General features: G+C 38.3%; 48 pseudogenes; all 48 read right to left on the bottom strand.

Moving 5' to 3' along the window:
* Positions 1-258: 258 nt before the first annotated feature.
* LOC149649863 (5S ribosomal RNA) lies at positions 259-377 on the bottom strand (annotated as a pseudogene).
* A 361-nt stretch (positions 378-738) lies between these two features.
* On the bottom strand, positions 739-857 carry LOC149649862 (5S ribosomal RNA; annotated as a pseudogene).
* Positions 858-994: 137 nt separating this feature from the next.
* Positions 995-1,113, bottom strand: LOC149649861 (5S ribosomal RNA; annotated as a pseudogene).
* A 363-nt stretch (positions 1,114-1,476) lies between these two features.
* Positions 1,477-1,595, bottom strand: LOC149649860 (5S ribosomal RNA; annotated as a pseudogene).
* A 361-nt stretch (positions 1,596-1,956) lies between these two features.
* LOC149649859 (5S ribosomal RNA) lies at positions 1,957-2,075 on the bottom strand (annotated as a pseudogene).
* Positions 2,076-2,437: 362 nt separating this feature from the next.
* Positions 2,438-2,556, bottom strand: LOC149649858 (5S ribosomal RNA; annotated as a pseudogene).
* A 120-nt stretch (positions 2,557-2,676) lies between these two features.
* On the bottom strand, positions 2,677-2,779 carry LOC149649857 (5S ribosomal RNA; annotated as a pseudogene).
* A 368-nt stretch (positions 2,780-3,147) lies between these two features.
* On the bottom strand, positions 3,148-3,266 carry LOC149649856 (5S ribosomal RNA; annotated as a pseudogene).
* Positions 3,267-3,401: 135 nt separating this feature from the next.
* On the bottom strand, positions 3,402-3,520 carry LOC149649855 (5S ribosomal RNA; annotated as a pseudogene).
* Positions 3,521-4,117: 597 nt separating this feature from the next.
* On the bottom strand, positions 4,118-4,236 carry LOC149649854 (5S ribosomal RNA; annotated as a pseudogene).
* Positions 4,237-4,358: 122 nt separating this feature from the next.
* LOC149649853 (5S ribosomal RNA) lies at positions 4,359-4,461 on the bottom strand (annotated as a pseudogene).
* A 597-nt stretch (positions 4,462-5,058) lies between these two features.
* LOC149649852 (5S ribosomal RNA) lies at positions 5,059-5,177 on the bottom strand (annotated as a pseudogene).
* Positions 5,178-5,299: 122 nt separating this feature from the next.
* Positions 5,300-5,402, bottom strand: LOC149649851 (5S ribosomal RNA; annotated as a pseudogene).
* Positions 5,403-5,537: 135 nt separating this feature from the next.
* LOC149649850 (5S ribosomal RNA) lies at positions 5,538-5,656 on the bottom strand (annotated as a pseudogene).
* A 358-nt stretch (positions 5,657-6,014) lies between these two features.
* Positions 6,015-6,133, bottom strand: LOC149649849 (5S ribosomal RNA; annotated as a pseudogene).
* A 121-nt stretch (positions 6,134-6,254) lies between these two features.
* Positions 6,255-6,357, bottom strand: LOC149649848 (5S ribosomal RNA; annotated as a pseudogene).
* A 136-nt stretch (positions 6,358-6,493) lies between these two features.
* Positions 6,494-6,612, bottom strand: LOC149649847 (5S ribosomal RNA; annotated as a pseudogene).
* A 361-nt stretch (positions 6,613-6,973) lies between these two features.
* On the bottom strand, positions 6,974-7,092 carry LOC149649846 (5S ribosomal RNA; annotated as a pseudogene).
* A 137-nt stretch (positions 7,093-7,229) lies between these two features.
* LOC149649845 (5S ribosomal RNA) lies at positions 7,230-7,348 on the bottom strand (annotated as a pseudogene).
* Positions 7,349-7,711: 363 nt separating this feature from the next.
* Positions 7,712-7,830, bottom strand: LOC149649844 (5S ribosomal RNA; annotated as a pseudogene).
* A 361-nt stretch (positions 7,831-8,191) lies between these two features.
* Positions 8,192-8,310, bottom strand: LOC149649843 (5S ribosomal RNA; annotated as a pseudogene).
* Positions 8,311-8,672: 362 nt separating this feature from the next.
* LOC149649842 (5S ribosomal RNA) lies at positions 8,673-8,791 on the bottom strand (annotated as a pseudogene).
* A 120-nt stretch (positions 8,792-8,911) lies between these two features.
* Positions 8,912-9,014, bottom strand: LOC149649841 (5S ribosomal RNA; annotated as a pseudogene).
* A 368-nt stretch (positions 9,015-9,382) lies between these two features.
* Positions 9,383-9,501, bottom strand: LOC149649840 (5S ribosomal RNA; annotated as a pseudogene).
* A 135-nt stretch (positions 9,502-9,636) lies between these two features.
* LOC149649839 (5S ribosomal RNA) lies at positions 9,637-9,755 on the bottom strand (annotated as a pseudogene).
* Positions 9,756-10,352: 597 nt separating this feature from the next.
* LOC149649838 (5S ribosomal RNA) lies at positions 10,353-10,471 on the bottom strand (annotated as a pseudogene).
* A 122-nt stretch (positions 10,472-10,593) lies between these two features.
* On the bottom strand, positions 10,594-10,696 carry LOC149649837 (5S ribosomal RNA; annotated as a pseudogene).
* Positions 10,697-11,293: 597 nt separating this feature from the next.
* On the bottom strand, positions 11,294-11,412 carry LOC149649836 (5S ribosomal RNA; annotated as a pseudogene).
* Positions 11,413-11,534: 122 nt separating this feature from the next.
* LOC149649835 (5S ribosomal RNA) lies at positions 11,535-11,637 on the bottom strand (annotated as a pseudogene).
* Positions 11,638-11,772: 135 nt separating this feature from the next.
* Positions 11,773-11,891, bottom strand: LOC149649834 (5S ribosomal RNA; annotated as a pseudogene).
* Positions 11,892-12,249: 358 nt separating this feature from the next.
* LOC149649833 (5S ribosomal RNA) lies at positions 12,250-12,368 on the bottom strand (annotated as a pseudogene).
* A 592-nt stretch (positions 12,369-12,960) lies between these two features.
* Positions 12,961-13,079, bottom strand: LOC149649832 (5S ribosomal RNA; annotated as a pseudogene).
* A 134-nt stretch (positions 13,080-13,213) lies between these two features.
* Positions 13,214-13,332, bottom strand: LOC149649831 (5S ribosomal RNA; annotated as a pseudogene).
* A 122-nt stretch (positions 13,333-13,454) lies between these two features.
* Positions 13,455-13,557, bottom strand: LOC149649830 (5S ribosomal RNA; annotated as a pseudogene).
* A 135-nt stretch (positions 13,558-13,692) lies between these two features.
* On the bottom strand, positions 13,693-13,811 carry LOC149649829 (5S ribosomal RNA; annotated as a pseudogene).
* Positions 13,812-14,408: 597 nt separating this feature from the next.
* On the bottom strand, positions 14,409-14,527 carry LOC149649828 (5S ribosomal RNA; annotated as a pseudogene).
* Positions 14,528-14,649: 122 nt separating this feature from the next.
* On the bottom strand, positions 14,650-14,752 carry LOC149649827 (5S ribosomal RNA; annotated as a pseudogene).
* Positions 14,753-14,887: 135 nt separating this feature from the next.
* On the bottom strand, positions 14,888-15,006 carry LOC149649826 (5S ribosomal RNA; annotated as a pseudogene).
* A 121-nt stretch (positions 15,007-15,127) lies between these two features.
* Positions 15,128-15,230, bottom strand: LOC149649825 (5S ribosomal RNA; annotated as a pseudogene).
* A 368-nt stretch (positions 15,231-15,598) lies between these two features.
* LOC149649824 (5S ribosomal RNA) lies at positions 15,599-15,717 on the bottom strand (annotated as a pseudogene).
* Positions 15,718-15,852: 135 nt separating this feature from the next.
* On the bottom strand, positions 15,853-15,971 carry LOC149649823 (5S ribosomal RNA; annotated as a pseudogene).
* A 359-nt stretch (positions 15,972-16,330) lies between these two features.
* LOC149649822 (5S ribosomal RNA) lies at positions 16,331-16,449 on the bottom strand (annotated as a pseudogene).
* Positions 16,450-16,811: 362 nt separating this feature from the next.
* On the bottom strand, positions 16,812-16,930 carry LOC149649821 (5S ribosomal RNA; annotated as a pseudogene).
* A 598-nt stretch (positions 16,931-17,528) lies between these two features.
* Positions 17,529-17,647, bottom strand: LOC149649820 (5S ribosomal RNA; annotated as a pseudogene).
* A 137-nt stretch (positions 17,648-17,784) lies between these two features.
* On the bottom strand, positions 17,785-17,887 carry LOC149649819 (5S ribosomal RNA; annotated as a pseudogene).
* Positions 17,888-18,024: 137 nt separating this feature from the next.
* On the bottom strand, positions 18,025-18,143 carry LOC149649818 (5S ribosomal RNA; annotated as a pseudogene).
* Positions 18,144-18,265: 122 nt separating this feature from the next.
* LOC149649817 (5S ribosomal RNA) lies at positions 18,266-18,368 on the bottom strand (annotated as a pseudogene).
* A 135-nt stretch (positions 18,369-18,503) lies between these two features.
* Positions 18,504-18,622, bottom strand: LOC149649816 (5S ribosomal RNA; annotated as a pseudogene).
* Positions 18,623-18,924: the final 302 nt, after the last annotated feature.

The following is an 18,924-nucleotide window of genomic DNA, read 5'->3' as shown; positions in this document are numbered from 1 at the left end:
GAGGAAACAAAAGTGAAAAAGCAAACGGCACGCAGTATACCCAAGTACTGTATGCGCTCGACGCTGCTTAACTTCGGTGATCGGACGTGAACCGGTGTTTTCAGCGTGATATGGCCGTTGCCGAGAGTGCTAGTTAATAATTCGAATTTAAATTAAGTGAGACAAATTTACCTTCATCATTTTAAAACAATAACAAAAAGAAAACGTGTTTGCTTTTTTCATATCTATTAAAATTTAAAAGAGGAAAAAAAGTGAAAAAGCCAACGGTACGCAGTGTTCCTAAGTGGTCGCCCTCCCAAGTACTGACTGCGCTCGACGCTGCTTAACTTCGGTTATCGGACGAGAACCGGTGTATTCAGCGTGATATGGCCGTTGCCGAGAGTGTTAGTTAATAATTTTAATTTAATTAACTTTCATCTTTATAAAACTATAACAAAAAGAAAATACGTTTGCTTTTTTCATATCGGGTGGAATTTAAAAGAGGAAACAAAAGTGAAAAAGCCAACGGCACGCAGTATTCCCAAGTACTGACTGCGCTCGACGCTGCTAACGTCGGCGGTCGGACGAGAACCGGTGTTCTCAGCGTGATATGGCCGTTGCCGAGAGTGCTAGATAATAATTCGAATTTAAATAAAGTGAGACAAATTAACCTTCATCTTTTTAAAACAATAACAAAAAGAAAATATATTTGCTTTTTTCATATCTATTGGAATTTAAAAGAGGAAAAAAAAGTGAAAAACGTAGCGGCACGCAGTGTTCCTAAGTGGTCGCCCTCCCAAGTACTATCTGCGCTCGACGCTGCTTAACTTCGGTGATCGGACGTGAACCATTGTTTTCAGCGTGATATGGCCGTTGCCGAGAGTGCTAGTTAATAATTCGAATTTAAATTAAGTGAGACAAATTAACCTTCATCATTTTAAAACAATAACAAAAAGAAAACCTGTTTGCTTTTTACATATCTATTAAAATTTAAAAGAGGAAAAAAAAGTGAAAAAGCCAACGGCACGCAGTGTTCCTAAGTGGTCTCCCTCCCAAGTCGTGACTGCGCTCGACGCTGCTTAACTTCGGTTATCGGACGAGAACCGGAGTATTCAGCTTGATATGGCCGCTGCCGAGAGTGCTAGTTAATAATTTGAATTTAATTAACTTTCATCTTTATAAAACAATAACAAAAAAGAAGATATGTTTGCTTTTTTTATATCTGGTGGAATTTAAAAGAGGAAACAAAAGTGAAAAAACAAACGGCACGCAGTATACCCAAGTACTGTATGCGCTCGACGGTGCTTAACTTCGGTGATCGGACGTGAACCGGTGTTTTCAGCGTGATATGGCCGTTGCCGAGAGTGCTATTTAATAATTCGGATTTAAATTAAGTGAGACAAATTAACCTTCATCATTTTAAAACAATAACAAAAAGAAAACCTGTTTGCTTTTTACATATCTATTAAAATTTAAAAGAGGAAAAAAAAATGAAAAAGCCAACGGCACGCAGTGTTCCTAAGTGGTCTCCCTCCCAAGTAATGACTGCCCTCGACGCTGTTTAACTTCGGTTATCGGACGAGAATCGGTGTATTCAGCGTGATATGGCCGTTGCCGAGAGTGGTAGTTAATAATTTGAATTTAATTAACTTTCATCTTTATAAAACAATAACTAAAAGAAGATTTGTTTGCTTTTTTCATATCTGGTGGAATTTGAAAGAGGAAACTAAAGTGAAAAAAGCAAACGGCACGCAGTATTCCCAAGTACTGACTGCGCTCGACGCTGCTAACGTCGGCGATCGGACGAGAACCGGTGTTCTCGGCGTGATATGGCCGTTGCCGAGAGTGCTAGATAATAATTCGAATTTAAATTAAGTGAGACAAATTAACCTTCATCTTTTTCAAACAATAACAAAAAGAAAATATGTTTGCTTTTTTCATATCTATTGGAATTTAAAAGAGGAAAAAAAGTGAAAAAGTTAACGGCACGCAGTGTTCCTAAGTGGTCGCCCTCCCAAGTACTGACTGCGCTCGACGCTGCTTAACTTCGGTTATCGGACGAGAACCGGTGTATTCAGCGTGATATGGCCGTTACCGAGGGTGCTAGTTAATAATTTGAATTTAATTAACCTTCATCTTTATAAAACAATACCAAAAAGAAGATATGTTTGCTTTTTTCATATCTGGTGGAATTTAAAAGAGGAAACAAAAGTGAAAAAGCAAACGGCACGCAGTATTCCCAAGTGCTGTATGCGCTCGACGCTGCTTAACTTCGGTTATCGGACGAGAACCGGTGTATTCAGCGTGATATGGCCACTGCCGAGAGTGCTAGATAATAATTCGAATTTAAATTAAGTGAGACAAATTAACCTTCATCTTTTTAAAACAATAACAAAAAGAAAATATATTTGCTTTTTTCATATCTATTGGAAATTAAAAGAGGAAAAAAAAGTGAAAAAGCTAGCGGCACGCAGTGTTCCTAAGTGGTCGCCCTCCCAAGTACTGACTGCGCTCGACGCTGCTTAACTTCGGTTATCGTACGAGAACCGGTGTATTCAGCGTGATATGGCCGTTGCCGAGAGTGCTAGTTAATAATTTGAATTTAATTAATTTTCATCTTTATAAAACAATAAAAAAAGAAGATATGTTTGCTTTTTTCATATCGGGTGGAATTTAAAAGAGGAAACAAAAGGGAAAAACCAACGGCACGCAGTATTCCCAAGTACTGTATGCGCTCGACGCTGCTTAACTTCGGTGATCGGACGAGAACCGGTGTTTTCAGTGTGATATGACCGTTGTCGAGAGTGCTAGTTAATAATTCGAATTTAAATTAAGTGAGACAAATTAACCTTCATCTTTATAAAACAATAACAAAAAGAAGATATGTTTGCTTTTTTCATATCGGGTGGAATTAAAAGAGGAAACAAAAGTGAAAGAGCCAACGGTACGCAGTATTCCCAAGTACTGACTGCGCTCGACGCTGCTAACGTCGGCGGTCGGACGAGAACCGGTGTTCTCAGCGTGATATGGTCGTTGCCGAGAGTGCTAGTTAATAATTCGAATTTAAATTAAGTGAGACAAATTAACCATCATTTTAAAATAATAAAAAAAAATATGATTGCTTTTTTCATATCTATTAAAATTTAAAAGAGGAAAAAAAAGTGAAAAAGCCAACGGCACGCAGTGTTGCTAAGTGGTCTCCCTACCAAGTACTGACTGCGCTCGACGCTGCTTAACTTCGGTGATCGGACGAGAACCGGTGTATTCAGCGTGATATGGTCGTTGCCGAGAGTGCTAGTTAATAATTCGAATTTAAATTAAGTGAGACAAATTAACCATCATTTTAAAACAATAACAAAATGAAAACATGTTTGCTTTTTTCATATCTATTAAAATTTAAAAGAGGAAAAAAAAAGTGAAAAAGCCAACGGCACGAAGTGTTCCTAAGTGGTCTCCCTCCCAAGTAGTGACTGCGCTCGACGCTGCTTAACTTCGGTTATCGGACGAGAACCGGTGTATTCAGCGTGATATGGCCGTTGCCGAGAGTGCTAGTTAATAATTTGAATTTAATTAATTTTCATCTTTATAAAACAATAACAAAATGAAGATATGTGTGCTTTTTTCAAATCGGGTGGAATTTAAAAGAGGAAACAAAAGTGAAAAACCAACGGCATGCAATATTCCCAAGTACTGACTGCGCTCGACGCTGCTAACGTCGGCGATCGGACGAGAACCGGTGTTCTCAGCGTGATATGGCCGTTGCCGAGAGTGCTTGTTAAAAATTCGAATTTAAATTAAGTGAGACAAATTAACCTTCATCTTTATAAAACAATAACAAAAAGAGGATATGTTTGCTTTTTTCATATCGGGTTGAATTTAAAAGAGGAAACAAAAGTGAAAAAGCCAACGGCTTGCAGTATTCCCAAGTACTGACTGCGCTCGACGCTGCTTAACTTCGGTGATCGGACGAGAATCGGTGTATTCAGCGTGATATGGTCGTTGCCGAGAGTGCTAGTTAATAATTCGAATTTAAATTAAGTGAGACAAATTAACCATCATTTTAAAACAATAACAAAATGAAAACATGTTTGCTTTTTTCATATCTATTAAAATTTAAAAGAGGAAAAAAAAACGAAAAAGCCAACGGCACGCAGTGTTCCTAAGTGGTCTCCCTCCCAAGTACTGACGGCGCTCGACGCTGCTTAACTTCGGTGATCGGACGAGAACCGGTGTATTCAGCGTGATATGGCCGTTGCCGAGAGTGCTAGTTAATAACTTTAATTTAATTAACTTTCATCTTTATAAAACAATAACAAAAAGAAGATATGTTTGCTTTTTTCATATTTGGTGGAATTTGAAAGAGGAAACAAAAGTGAAAAAGCCAACGGCACGCAGTATTCCCAAGTACTGTATGCGCTCGACGCTGCTTAACTTCGGTTATCGGACGAGAACCGGTGTATTCAGCGTGATATGGCCGTTGCCGAGAGTGCTAGTTAATAATTTGAATTTAATTAATTTTCATCTTTATAAAACAATAACAAAATGAAGATATGTGTGCTTTTTTCAAATCGGGTGGAATTTAAAAGAGGAAACAAAAGTGAAAAACCAACGGCATGCAATATTCCCAAGTACTGACTGCGCTCGACGCTGCTAACGTCGGCGATCGGACGAGAACCGGTGTTCTCAGCGTGATATGGCCGTTGCCGAGAGTGCTTGTTAAAAATTCGAATTTAAATTAAGTGAGACAAATTAACCTTCATCTTTATAAAACAATAACAAAAAGAGGATATGTTTGCTTTTTTCATATCGGGTTGAATTTAAAAGAGGAAACAAAAGTGAAAAAGCCAACGGCTTGCAGTATTCCCAAGTACTGACTGCGCTCGACGCTGCTTAACTTCGGTGATCGGACGAGAATCGGTGTATTCAGCGTGATATGGTCGTTGCCGAGAGTGCTAGTTAATAATTCGAATTTAAATTAAGTGAGACAAATTAACCATCATTTTAAAACAATAACAAAATGAAAACATGTTTGCTTTTTTCATATCTATTAAAATTTAAAAGAGGAAAAAAAAACGAAAAAGCCAACGGCACGCAGTGTTCCTAAGTGGTCTCCCTCCCAAGTACTGACGGCGCTCGACGCTGCTTAACTTCGGTGATCGGACGAGAACCGGTGTATTCAGCGTGATATGGCCGTTGCCGAGAGTGCTAGTTAATAACTTTAATTTAATTAACTTTCATCTTTATAAAACAATAACAAAAAGAAGATATGTTTGCTTTTTTCATATTTGGTGGAATTTGAAAGAGGAAACAAAAGTGAAAAAGCCAACGGCACGCAGTATTCCCAAGTACTGTATGCGCTCGACGCTGCTTAACTTCGGTTATCGGACGAGAACCGGTGTATTCAGCGTGATATGGCCGTTGCCGAGAGTGCTAGGTAATAATTCGAATTTAAATTAAGTGAGACAATTTGACCTTCATCTTTTTAAAACAATAACAAAAAAAACATGTTTGCTTTTTTCATATCTATTAAAATTTAAAAGAGGAAAAAAAAGTGAAAAAGCCAACGGCACGCAGTGTTCCTAAGTGGTCTCCCTCCCAAGTAGTGACTGCGCTCGACGCTGCTTAACTTCGGTTATCGGACGAGAACCGGTGTATTCAGCGTGATATGGCCGTTGCCGAGAGTGCTAGTTAATAATTTGAATTTAATTAATTTTCATCTTTATAAAACAATAACAAAATGAAGATATGTGTGCTTTTTTCAAATCGGGTGGAATTTAAAAGAGGAAACAAAAGTGAAAAACCAACGGCATGCAATATTCCCAAGTACTGACTGCGCTCGACGCTGCTAACGTCGGCGATCGGACGAGAACCGGTGTTCTCAGCGTGATATGGCCGTTGCCGAGAGTGCTTGTTAAAAATTCGAATTTAAATTAAGTGAGACAAATTAACCTTCATCTTTTTAAAACAATAACAAAAAAAACATGTTTGCTTTTTTCATATCTATTAAAATTTAAAAGAGGAAAAAAAAGTGAAAAAGCCAACGGCACGCAGTGTTCCTAAGTGGTCTCCCTCCCAAGTACTGACTGCGCTCGACGCTGCTTAACTTCGGTTATCGTACGAGAACCGGTGTATTCAGCGTGATATGGCCGTTGCCGAGAGTGCTAGTTAATAATTTGAATTTAATTAATTTTCATCTTTATAAAACAATAACAAAAAGAAGATATGTTTGCTTTTTTCATATCGGGTGGAATTTAAAAGAGGAAACAAAAGGGAAAAACCAACGGCACGCAGTATTCCCAAGTACTGTATGCGCTCGACGCTGCTTAACTTCGGTGATCGGACGTGAACCGGTGTTTTCAGCGTGATATGGCCGTTGCCGAGAGTGCTAGTTAATAATTCGAATTTAAATTAAGTGAGACAAATTTACCTTCATCATTTTAAAACAATAACAAAAAGAAAACGTGTTTGCTTTTTTCATATCTATTAAAATTTAAAAGAGGAAAAAAAGTGAAAAAGCCAACGGTACGCAGTGTTCCTAAGTGGTCGCCCTCCCAAGTACTGACTGCGCTCGACGCTGCTTAACTTCGGTTATCGGACGAGAACCGGTGTATTCAGCGTGATATGGCCGTTGCCGAGAGTGTTAGTTAATAATTTTAATTTAATTAACTTTCATCTTTATAAAACTATAACAAAAAGAAAATACGTTTGCTTTTTTCATATCGGGTGGAATTTAAAAGAGGAAACAAAAGTGAAAAAGAAAACGGCACGCAGTATTCCCAAGTACTGACTGCGCTCGACGCTGCTAACGTCGGCGGTCGGACGAGAACCGGTGTTCTCAGCGTGATATGGCCGTTGCCGAGAGTGCTAGATAATAATTCGAATTTAAATAAAGTGAGACAAATTAACCTTCATCTTTTTAAAACAATAACAAAAAGAAAATATATTTGCTTTTTTCATATCTATTGGAATTTAAAAGAGGAAAAAAAAGTGAAAAACGTAGCGGCACGCAGTGTTCCTAAGTGGTCGCCCTCCCAAGTACTATCTGCGCTCGACGCTGCTTAACTTCGGTGATCGGACGTGAACCATTGTTTTCAGCGTGATATGGCCGTTGCCGAGAGTGCTAGTTAATAATTCGAATTTAAATTAAGTGAGACAAATTAACCTTCATCATTTTAAAACAATAACAAAAAGAAAACCTGTTTGCTTTTTACATATCTATTAAAATTTAAAAGAGGAAAAAAAAGTGAAAAAGCCAACGGCACGCAGTGTTCCTAAGTGGTCTCCCTCCCAAGTCGTGACTGCGCTCGACGCTGCTTAACTTCGGTTATCGGACGAGAACCGGAGTATTCAGCTTGATATGGCCGCTGCCGAGAGTGCTAGTTAATAATTTGAATTTAATTAACTTTCATCTTTATAAAACAATAACAAAAAAGAAGATATGTTTGCTTTTTTTATATCTGGTGGAATTTAAAAGAGGAAACAAAAGTGAAAAAACAAACGGCACGCAGTATACCCAAGTACTGTATGCGCTCGACGGTGCTTAACTTCGGTGATCGGACGTGAACCGGTGTTTTCAGCGTGATATGGCCGTTGCCGAGAGTGCTATTTAATAATTCGGATTTAAATTAAGTGAGACAAATTAACCTTCATCATTTTAAAACAATAACAAAAAGAAAACCTGTTTGCTTTTTACATATCTATTAAAATTTAAAAGAGGAAAAAAAAATGAAAAAGCCAACGGCACGCAGTGTTCCTAAGTGGTCTCCCTCCCAAGTAATGACTGCCCTCGACGCTGTTTAACTTCGGTTATCGGACGAGAATCGGTGTATTCAGCGTGATATGGCCGTTGCCGAGAGTGGTAGTTAATAATTTGAATTTAATTAACTTTCATCTTTATAAAACAATAACTAAAAGAAGATTTGTTTGCTTTTTTCATATCTGGTGGAATTTGAAAGAGGAAACTAAAGTGAAAAAAGCAAACGGCACGCAGTATTCCCAAGTACTGACTGCGCTCGACGCTGCTAACGTCGGCGATCGGACGAGAACCGGTGTTCTCGGCGTGATATGGCCGTTGCCGAGAGTGCTAGATAATAATTCGAATTTAAATTAAGTGAGACAAATTAACCTTCATCTTTTTCAAACAATAACAAAAAGAAAATATGTTTGCTTTTTTCATATCTATTGGAATTTAAAAGAGGAAAAAAAGTGAAAAAGTTAACGGCACGCAGTGTTCCTAAGTGGTCGCCCTCCCAAGTACTGACTGCGCTCGACGCTGCTTAACTTCGGTTATCGGACGAGAACCGGTGTATTCAGCGTGATATGGCCGTTACCGAGGGTGCTAGTTAATAATTTGAATTTAATTAACCTTCATCTTTATAAAACAATACCAAAAAGAAGATATGTTTGCTTTTTTCATATCTGGTGGAATTTAAAAGAGGAAACAAAAGTGAAAAAGCAAACGGCACGCAGTATTCCCAAGTGCTGTATGCGCTCGACGCTGCTTAACTTCGGTTATCGGACGAGAACCGGTGTATTCAGCGTGATATGGCCACTGCCGAGAGTGCTAGATAATAATTCGAATTTAAATTAAGTGAGACAAATTAACCTTCATCTTTTTAAAACAATAACAAAAAGAAAATATATTTGCTTTTTTCATATCTATTGGAAATTAAAAGAGGAAAAAAAAGTGAAAAAGCTAGCGGCACGCAGTGTTCCTAAGTGGTCGCCCTCCCAAGTACTGACTGCGCTCGACGCTGCTTAACTTCGGTTATCGTACGAGAACCGGTGTATTCAGCGTGATATGGCCGTTGCCGAGAGTGCTAGTTAATAATTTGAATTTAATTAATTTTCATCTTTATAAAACAATAAAAAAAGAAGATATGTTTGCTTTTTTCATATCGGGTGGAATTTAAAAGAGGAAACAAAAGGGAAAAACCAACGGCACGCAGTATTCCCAAGTACTGTATGCGCTCGACGCTGCTTAACTTCGGTGATCGGACGAGAACCGGTGTTTTCAGTGTGATATGACCGTTGTCGAGAGTGCTAGTTAATAATTCGAATTTAAATTAAGTGAGACAAATTAACCTTCATCTTTATAAAACAATAACAAAAAGAAGATATGTTTGCTTTTTTCATATCGGGTGGAATTAAAAGAGGAAACAAAAGTGAAAGAGCCAACGGTACGCAGTATTCCCAAGTACTGACTGCGCTCGACGCTGCTAACGTCGGCGGTCGGACGAGAACCGGTGTTCTCAGCGTGATATGGTCGTTGCCGAGAGTGCTAGTTAATAATTCGAATTTAAATTAAGTGAGACAAATTAACCATCATTTTAAAATAATAAAAAAAAATATGATTGCTTTTTTCATATCTATTAAAATTTAAAAGAGGAAAAAAAAGTGAAAAAGCCAACGGCACGCAGTGTTGCTAAGTGGTCTCCCTACCAAGTACTGACTGCGCTCGACGCTGCTTAACTTCGGTGATCGGACGAGAACCGGTGTATTCAGCGTGATATGGTCGTTGCCGAGAGTGCTAGTTAATAATTCGAATTTAAATTAAGTGAGACAAATTAACCATCATTTTAAAACAATAACAAAATGAAAACATGTTTGCTTTTTTCATATCTATTAAAATTTAAAAGAGGAAAAAAAAAGTGAAAAAGCCAACGGCACGAAGTGTTCCTAAGTGGTCTCCCTCCCAAGTAGTGACTGCGCTCGACGCTGCTTAACTTCGGTTATCGGACGAGAACCGGTGTATTCAGCGTGATATGGCCGTTGCCGAGAGTGCTAGTTAATAATTTGAATTTAATTAATTTTCATCTTTATAAAACAATAACAAAATGAAGATATGTGTGCTTTTTTCAAATCGGGTGGAATTTAAAAGAGGAAACAAAAGTGAAAAACCAACGGCATGCAATATTCCCAAGTACTGACTGCGCTCGACGCTGCTAACGTCGGCGATCGGACGAGAACCGGTGTTCTCAGCGTGATATGGCCGTTGCCGAGAGTGCTTGTTAAAAATTCGAATTTAAATTAAGTGAGACAAATTAACCTTCATCTTTATAAAACAATAACAAAAAGAGGATATGTTTGCTTTTTTCATATCGGGTTGAATTTAAAAGAGGAAACAAAAGTGAAAAAGCCAACGGCTTGCAGTATTCCCAAGTACTGACTGCGCTCGACGCTGCTTAACTTCGGTGATCGGACGAGAATCGGTGTATTCAGCGTGATATGGTCGTTGCCGAGAGTGCTAGTTAATAATTCGAATTTAAATTAAGTGAGACAAATTAACCATCATTTTAAAACAATAACAAAATGAAAACATGTTTGCTTTTTTCATATCTATTAAAATTTAAAAGAGGAAAAAAAAACGAAAAAGCCAACGGCACGCAGTGTTCCTAAGTGGTCTCCCTCCCAAGTACTGACGGCGCTCGACGCTGCTTAACTTCGGTGATCGGACGAGAACCGGTGTATTCAGCGTGATATGGCCGTTGCCGAGAGTGCTAGTTAATAACTTTAATTTAATTAACTTTCATCTTTATAAAACAATAACAAAAAGAAGATATGTTTGCTTTTTTCATATTTGGTGGAATTTGAAAGAGGAAACAAAAGTGAAAAAGCCAACGGCACGCAGTATTCCCAAGTACTGTATGCGCTCGACGCTGCTTAACTTCGGTTATCGGACGAGAACCGGTGTATTCAGCGTGATATGGCCGTTGCCGAGAGTGCTAGTTAATAATTTGAATTTAATTAATTTTCATCTTTATAAAACAATAACAAAATGAAGATATGTGTGCTTTTTTCAAATCGGGTGGAATTTAAAAGAGGAAACAAAAGTGAAAAACCAACGGCATGCAATATTCCCAAGTACTGACTGCGCTCGACGCTGCTAACGTCGGCGATCGGACGAGAACCGGTGTTCTCAGCGTGATATGGCCGTTGCCGAGAGTGCTTGTTAAAAATTCGAATTTAAATTAAGTGAGACAAATTAACCTTCATCTTTATAAAACAATAACAAAAAGAGGATATGTTTGCTTTTTTCATATCGGGTTGAATTTAAAAGAGGAAACAAAAGTGAAAAAGCCAACGGCTTGCAGTATTCCCAAGTACTGACTGCGCTCGACGCTGCTTAACTTCGGTGATCGGACGAGAATCGGTGTATTCAGCGTGATATGGTCGTTGCCGAGAGTGCTAGTTAATAATTCGAATTTAAATTAAGTGAGACAAATTAACCATCATTTTAAAACAATAACAAAATGAAAACATGTTTGCTTTTTTCATATCTATTAAAATTTAAAAGAGGAAAAAAAAACGAAAAAGCCAACGGCACGCAGTGTTCCTAAGTGGTCTCCCTCCCAAGTACTGACGGCGCTCGACGCTGCTTAACTTCGGTGATCGGACGAGAACCGGTGTATTCAGCGTGATATGGCCGTTGCCGAGAGTGCTAGTTAATAACTTTAATTTAATTAACTTTCATCTTTATAAAACAATAACAAAAAGAAGATATGTTTGCTTTTTTCATATTTGGTGGAATTTGAAAGAGGAAACAAAAGTGAAAAAGCCAACGGCACGCAGTATTCCCAAGTACTGTATGCGCTCGACGCTGCTTAACTTCGGTTATCGGACGAGAACCGGTGTATTCAGCGTGATATGGCCGTTGCCGAGAGTGCTAGGTAATAATTCGAATTTAAATTAAGTGAGACAATTTGACCTTCATCTTTTTAAAACAATAACAAAAAAAACATGTTTGCTTTTTTCATATCTATTAAAATTTAAAAGAGGAAAAAAAAGTGAAAAAGCCAACGGCACGCAGTGTTCCTAAGTGGTCTCCCTCCCAAGTAGTGACTGCGCTCGACGCTGCTTAACTTCGGTTATCGGACGAGAACCGGTGTATTCAGCGTGATATGGCCGTTGCCGAGAGTGCTAGTTAATAATTTGAATTTAATTAATTTTCATCTTTATAAAACAATAACAAAATGAAGATATGTGTGCTTTTTTCAAATCGGGTGGAATTTAAAAGAGGAAACAAAAGTGAAAAACCAACGGCATGCAATATTCCCAAGTACTGACTGCGCTCGACGCTGCTAACGTCGGCGATCGGACGAGAACCGGTGTTCTCAGCGTGATATGGCCGTTGCCGAGAGTGCTTGTTAAAAATTCGAATTTAAATTAAGTGAGACAAATTAACCTTCATCTTTTTAAAACAATAACAAAAAAAACATGTTTGCTTTTTTCATATCTATTAAAATTTAAAAGAGGAAAAAAAAGTGAAAAAGCCAACGGCACGCAGTGTTCCTAAGTGGTCTCCCTCCCAAGTACTGACTGCGCTCGACGCTGCTTAACTTCGGTTATCGTACGAGAACCGGTGTATTCAGCGTGATATGGCCGTTGCCGAGAGTGCTAGTTAATAATTTGAATTTAATTAATTTTCATCTTTATAAAACAATAACAAAAAGAAGATATGTTTGCTTTTTTCATATCGGGTGGAATTTAAAAGAGGAAACAAAAGGGAAAACCCAACGGCACGCAGTATTCCCAAGTACTGTATGCGCTCGACGCTGCTTAACTTCGGTGATCGGACGAGAACCGGTGTTTTCAGTGTGATATGACCGTTGTCGAGAGTGCTAGTTAATAATTCGAATTTAAATTAAGTGAGACAAATTAACCTTCATCTTTATAAAACAATAACAAAAAGAAGATATGTTTGCTTTTTTCATATCGGGTGGAATTAAAAGAGGAAACAAAAGTGAAAGAGCCAACGGTACGCAGTATTCCCAAGTACTGACTGCGCTCGACGCTGCTAACGTCGGCGGTCGGACGAGAACCGGTGTTCTCAGCGTGATATGGTCGTTGCCGAGAGTGCTAGTTAATAATTCGAATTTAAATTAAGTGAGACAAATTAACCATCATTTTAAAATAATAAAAAAAAATATGATTGCTTTTTTCATATCTATTAAAATTTAAAAGAGGAAAAAAAAGTGAAAAAGCCAACGGCACGCAGTGTTGCTAAGTGGTCTCCCTACCAAGTACTGACTGCGCTCGACGCTGCTTAACTTCGGTGATCGGACGAGAACCGGTGTATTCAGCGTGATATGGTCGTTGCCGAGAGTGCTAGTTAATAATTCGAATTTAAATTAAGTGAGACAAATTAACCATCATTTTAAAACAATAACAAAATGAAAACATGTTTGCTTTTTTCATATCTATTAAAATTTAAAAGAGGAAAAAAAAACGAAAAAGCCAACGGCACGCAGTGTTCCTAAGTGGTCTCCCTCCCAAGTACTGACGGCGCTCGACGCTGCTTAACTTCGGTGATCGGACGAGAACCGGTGTATTCAGCGTGATATGGCCGTTGCCGAGAGTGCTAGTTAATAACTTTAATTTAATTAACTTTCATCTTTATAAAACAATAACAAAAAGAAGATATGTTTGCTTTTTTCATATTTGGTGGAATTTGAAAGAGGAAACAAAAGTGAAAAAGCCAACGGCACGCAGTATTCCCAAGTACTGTATGCGCTCGACGCTGCTTAACTTCGGTTATCGGACGAGAACCGGTGTATTCAGCGTGATATGGCCGTTGCCGAGAGTGCTAGGTAATAATTCGAATTTAAATTAAGTGAGACAATTTGACCTTCATCTTTTTAAAACAATAACAAAAAAAACATGTTTGCTTTTTTCATATCTATTAAAATTTAAAAGAGGAAAAAAAAGTGAAAAAGCCAACGGCACGCAGTGTTCCTAAGTGGTCTCCCTCCCAAGTAGTGACTGCGCTCGACGCTGCTTAACTTCGGTTATCGGACGAGAACCGGTGTATTCAGCGTGATATGGCCGTTGCCGAGAGTGCTAGTTAATAATTTGAATTTAATTAATTTTCATCTTTATAAAACAATAACAAAATGAAGATATGTGTGCTTTTTTCAAATCGGGTGGAATTTAAAAGAGGAAACAAAAGTGAAAAACCAACGGCATGCAATATTCCCAAGTACTGACTGCGCTCGACGCTGCTAACGTCGGCGATCGGACGAGAACCGGTGTTCTCAGCGTGATATGGCCGTTGCCGAGAGTGCTTGTTAAAAATTCGAATTTAAATTAAGTGAGACAAATTAACCTTCATCTTTATAAAACAATAACAAAAAGAGGATATGTTTGCTTTTTTCATATCGGGTTGAATTTAAAAGAGGAAACAAAAGTGAAAAAGCCAACGGCTTGCTGTATTCCCAAGTACTGACTGCGCTCGACGCTGCTTAACTTCGGTGATCGGACGAGAATCGGTGTATTCAGCGTGATATGGTCGTTGCCGAGAGTGCTAGTTAATAATACGAATTTAAATTAAGTGAGACAAATTAACCATCATTTTAAAACAATAACAAAATGAAAACATGTTTGCTTTTTTCATATCTATTAAAATTTAAAAGAGGAAAAAAAAACGAAAAAGCCAACGGCACGCAGTGTTCCTATGTGGTCTCCCTCCCAAGTACTGACGGCGCTCGACGCTGCTTAACTTCGGTGATCGGACGAGAACCGGTGTATTCAGCGTGTTATGGGCTTTGCCGAGAGTGCTAGTTAATAATTTGAATTAAATTAACTTACATCTTTATAAAACAATAACAAAAACAAGATATGTTTGCTTTTTTCATATGTGGTGGAATTTGAAAGAGGAAACAAAAGTGAAAAAGCCAACGGCACGCAGTATTCCCAAGTACTGTATGCGCTCGACGCTGCTTAACTTCGGTGATCGGACGAGAACCGATGTTTTCAGCGTGATATGGCCGTTGCCTAGAGTGCTAGATAATAATTCGAAATTAAATTAAGTGAGACAATTTGACCTTCATCTTTTTAAAACAATAACAAAAAAAACATGTTTGCTTTTTTCATATCTATTAAAATTTAAAAGAGGAAAAAAAAGTGAAAAAGCCAACGGCACGCAGTGTTCCTAAGTGGTCTCCCTCCCAAGTACTGACTGCGCTCGACGCTGCTTAACTTCGGTTATCGTACGAGAACCGGTGTATTCAGCGTGATATGGCCGTTGCCGAGAGTGCTAGTTAATAATTTGAATTTAATTAATTTTCATCTTTATAAAACAATAACAAAAAGAAGATATGTTTGCTTTTTTCATATCGGGTGGAATTTAAAAGAGGAAACAAAAGGGAAAAACCAACGGCACGCAGTATTCCCAAGTACTGTATGCGCTCGACGCTGCTTAACTTCGGTGATCGGACGAGAACCGGTGTTTTCAGTGTGATATGACCGTTGTCGAGAGTGCTAGTTAATAATTCGAATTTAAATTAAGTGAGACAAATTAACCTTCATCTTTATAAAACAATAACAAAAAGAAGATATGTTTGCTTTTTTCATATCGGGTGGAATTAAAAGAGGAAACAAAAGTGAAAGAGCCAACGGTACGCAGTATTCCCAAGTACTGACTGCGCTCGACGCTGCTAACGTCGGCGGTCGGACGAGAACCGGTGTTCTCAGCGTGATATGGTCGTTGCCGAGAGTGCTAGTTAATAATTCGAATTTAAATTAAGTGAGACAAATTAACCATCATTTTAAAATAATAAAAAAAAATATGATTGCTTTTTTCATATCTATTAAAATTTAAAAGAGGAAAAAAAAGTGAAAAAGCCAACGGCACGCAGTGTTGCTAAGTGGTCTCCCTACCAAGTACTGACTGCGCTCGACGCTGCTTAACTTCGGTGATCGGACGAGAACCGGTGTATTCAGCGTGATATGGTCGTTGCCGAGAGTGCTAGTTAATAATTCGAATTTAAATTAAGTGAGACAAATTAACCATCATTTTAAAACAATAACAAAATGAAAACATGTTTGCTTTTTTCATATCTATTAAAATTTAAAAGAGGAAAAAAAAAGTGAAAAAGCCAACGGCACGCAGTGTTCCTAAGTGGTCTCCCTCCCAAGTAGTGACTGCGCTCGACGCTGCTTAACTTCGGTTATCGGACGAGAACCGGTGTATTCAGCGTGATATGGCCGTTGCCGAGAGTGCTAGTTAATAACTTTAATTTAATTAACTTTCATCTTTATAAAACAATAACAAAAAGAAGATATGTTTGCTTTTTTCATATTTGGTGGAATTTGAAAGAGGAAACAAAAGTGAAAAAGCCAACGGCACGCAGTATTCCCAAGTACTGTATGCGCTCGACGCTGCTTAACTTCGTTTATCGGACGAGAACCGGTGTATTCAGAGTGATATGGCCGTTGCCGAGAGTGCTAGGTAATAATTCGAATTTAAATTAAGTGAGACAAATTAACCATCATTTTAAAACAATAACAAAATGAAAACATGTTTGCTTTTTTCATATCTATTAAAATTTAAAAGAGGAAAAAAAAGTGAAAAAGCCAACGGCACGCAGTGTTCCTAAGTGGTCTCCCTCCCAAGTAGTGACTGCGCTCGACGCTGCTTAACTTCGGTTATCGGACGAGAACCGGTGTATTCAGCGTGATATGGCCGTTGCCGAGAGTGCTAGTTAATAACTTTAATTTAATTAACTTTCATCTTTATAAAACAATAACAAAAAGAAGATATGTTTGCTTTTTTCATATTTGGTGGAATTTGAAAGAGGAAACAAAAGTGAAAAAGCCAACGGCACGCAGTATTCCCAAGTACTGTATGCGCTCGACGCTGCTTAACTTCGTTTATCGGACGAGAACCGGTGTATTCAGCGTGATATGGCCGTTGCCGAGAGTGCTAGGTAATAATTCGAATTTAAATTAAGTGAGACAAATTAACCATCATCTTTTTAAAACAATAACAAAAAGAAAATAAGTTTGCTTTTTTCAAATCTATTGGAATTTAAAAGAGGAAAAAAAAGTGAAAAAGCCAACGGCACGCATTGTTCCTAAGTGGTCTCCCTCCCAAGTAGTGACTGCGCTCGACGCTGCTTAACTTCGGTTATCGGACGAGAACCGGTGTATTCAGCGTGATATGGCCGTTGCCGAGAGTGCTAGTTAATAATTTGAATTTAATTAATTTTCATCTTTATAAAACAATAACAAAATAAAGATATGTGTGCTTTTTTCATATCGGGTGGAATTTAAAAGAGGAAACAAAAGTGAAAAACCAACGGCATGCAATATTCCCAAGTACTGACTGCGCTCGACGCTGCTAACGTCGGCGATCGGACGAGAACCGGTGTTCTCAGCGTGATATGGCCGTTGCCGAGAGTGCTTGTTAAAAATTCGAATTTAAATTAAGTGAGACAAATTAACCTTCATCTTTATAAAACAATAACAAAAAGAGGATATGTTTGCTTTTTTCATATCGGGTTGAATTTAAAAGAGGAAACAAAAGTGAAAAAGCCAACGGCTTGCAGTATTCCCAAGTACTGACTGCGCTCGACGCTGCTTAACTTCGGTGATCGGACGAGAACCGGTGTATTCAGCGTGATATGGTCGTTGCCGAGAGTGCTAGTTAATAATTCGAATTTAAATTAAGTGAGACAAATTAACCATCATTTTAAAACAATAACAAAATGAAAACATGTTTGCTTTTTTCATATCTATTAAAATTTAAAAGAGGAAAAAAAAAACGAAAAAGCCAACGGCACGCAGTGTTCCTAAGTGGTCTCCCTCCCAAGTACTGACGGCGCTCGACGCTGCTTAACTTCGGTGATCGGACGAGAACCGGTGTATTCAGCGTGTTATGGGCTTTGCCGAGAGTGCTAGTTAATAATTCGAATTTAAATTAAGTGAGACAAATTAACCTTCATCTTTATAAAACAATAACAAAAACAAGATATGTTTGCTTTTTTCATATCTGGTGAAATTTGAAAGAGGAGACAAAAGTGAAAAAGCCAACGGCACGCAGTATTCCCAAGTACTGTATGCGCTCGACGCTGCTTAACTTCGGTGATCGGACGTGAACCAGTGTTTTCAGCGTGATATGGCCGTTGCCGAGAGTGCTAGTTAATAATTCGAATTTAAATTAAGTGAGACAAATTAACCTTCATCATTTTAAAACAATAACAAAAAGAAAACCTGTTTGCTTTTTACATATCTATTAAAATCTAAAAGAGGAAAAAAAAGTGAAAAAGCCAACGGCACGCAGTGTTCCTAAGTGGTCTCCCTCCCAAGTAGTGACTGCGCTCGACGCTGCTTAACTTCGGTTATCGGACGAGAACCGGAGTATTCAGCTTGATATGGCCGTTGCCGAGAGTGCTAGTTAATAACTTTAATTTAATTAACTTTCATCTTTATAAAACAATAACAAAAAGAATATATGTTTGCTTTTTTCATATTTGGTGGAATTTGAAAGAGGAAACAAAAGTGAAAAAGCCAACGGCACGCAGTATTCCCAAGTACTGTATGCGCTCGACGCTGCTTAACTTCGGTTATCGGACGAGAACCGGTGTATTCAGCGTGATATGGCCGTTGCCGAGAGTGCTAGGTAATAATTCGAATTTAAATTAAGTGAGACAATTTGACCTTCATCTTTTTAAAACAATAACAAAAAAAACATGTTTGCTTTTTTCATATCTATTAAAATTTAAAAGAGGAAAAAAAAGTGAAAAAGCCAACGGCACGCAGTGTTCCTAAGTGGTCTCCCTCCCAAGTAGTGACTGCGCTCGACGCTGCTTAACTTCGGTTATCGGACGAGAACCGGTGTATTCAGCGTGATATGGCCGTTGCCGAGAGTGCTAGTTAATAATTTGAATTTAATTAATTTTCATCTTTATAAAACAATAACAAAATGAAGATATGTGTGCTTTTTTCAAATCGGGTGGAATTTAAAAGAGGAAACAAAAGTGAAAAACCAACGGCATGCAATATTCCCAAGTACTGACTGCGCTCGACGCTGCTAACGTCGGCGATCGGACGAGAACCGGTGTTCTCAGCGTGATATGGCCGTTGCCGAGAGTGCTTGTTAAAAATTCGAATTTAAATTAAGTGAGACAAATTAACCTTCATCTTTTTAAAACAATAACAAAAAAA

The sequence above is a fragment of the Phalangium opilio genome, unplaced genomic scaffold (assembly GCF_054372755.1).
Source record: "Phalangium opilio isolate 3A_F unplaced genomic scaffold, DU_Popi_V2 ptg000087l_1, whole genome shotgun sequence".
NCBI lineage: Eukaryota > Metazoa > Arthropoda > Arachnida > Opiliones > Phalangiidae > Phalangium > Phalangium opilio.
Note: the sequence above shows the minus strand (reverse complement) of the source record. Positions and strands in the feature narration are given on the sequence as shown.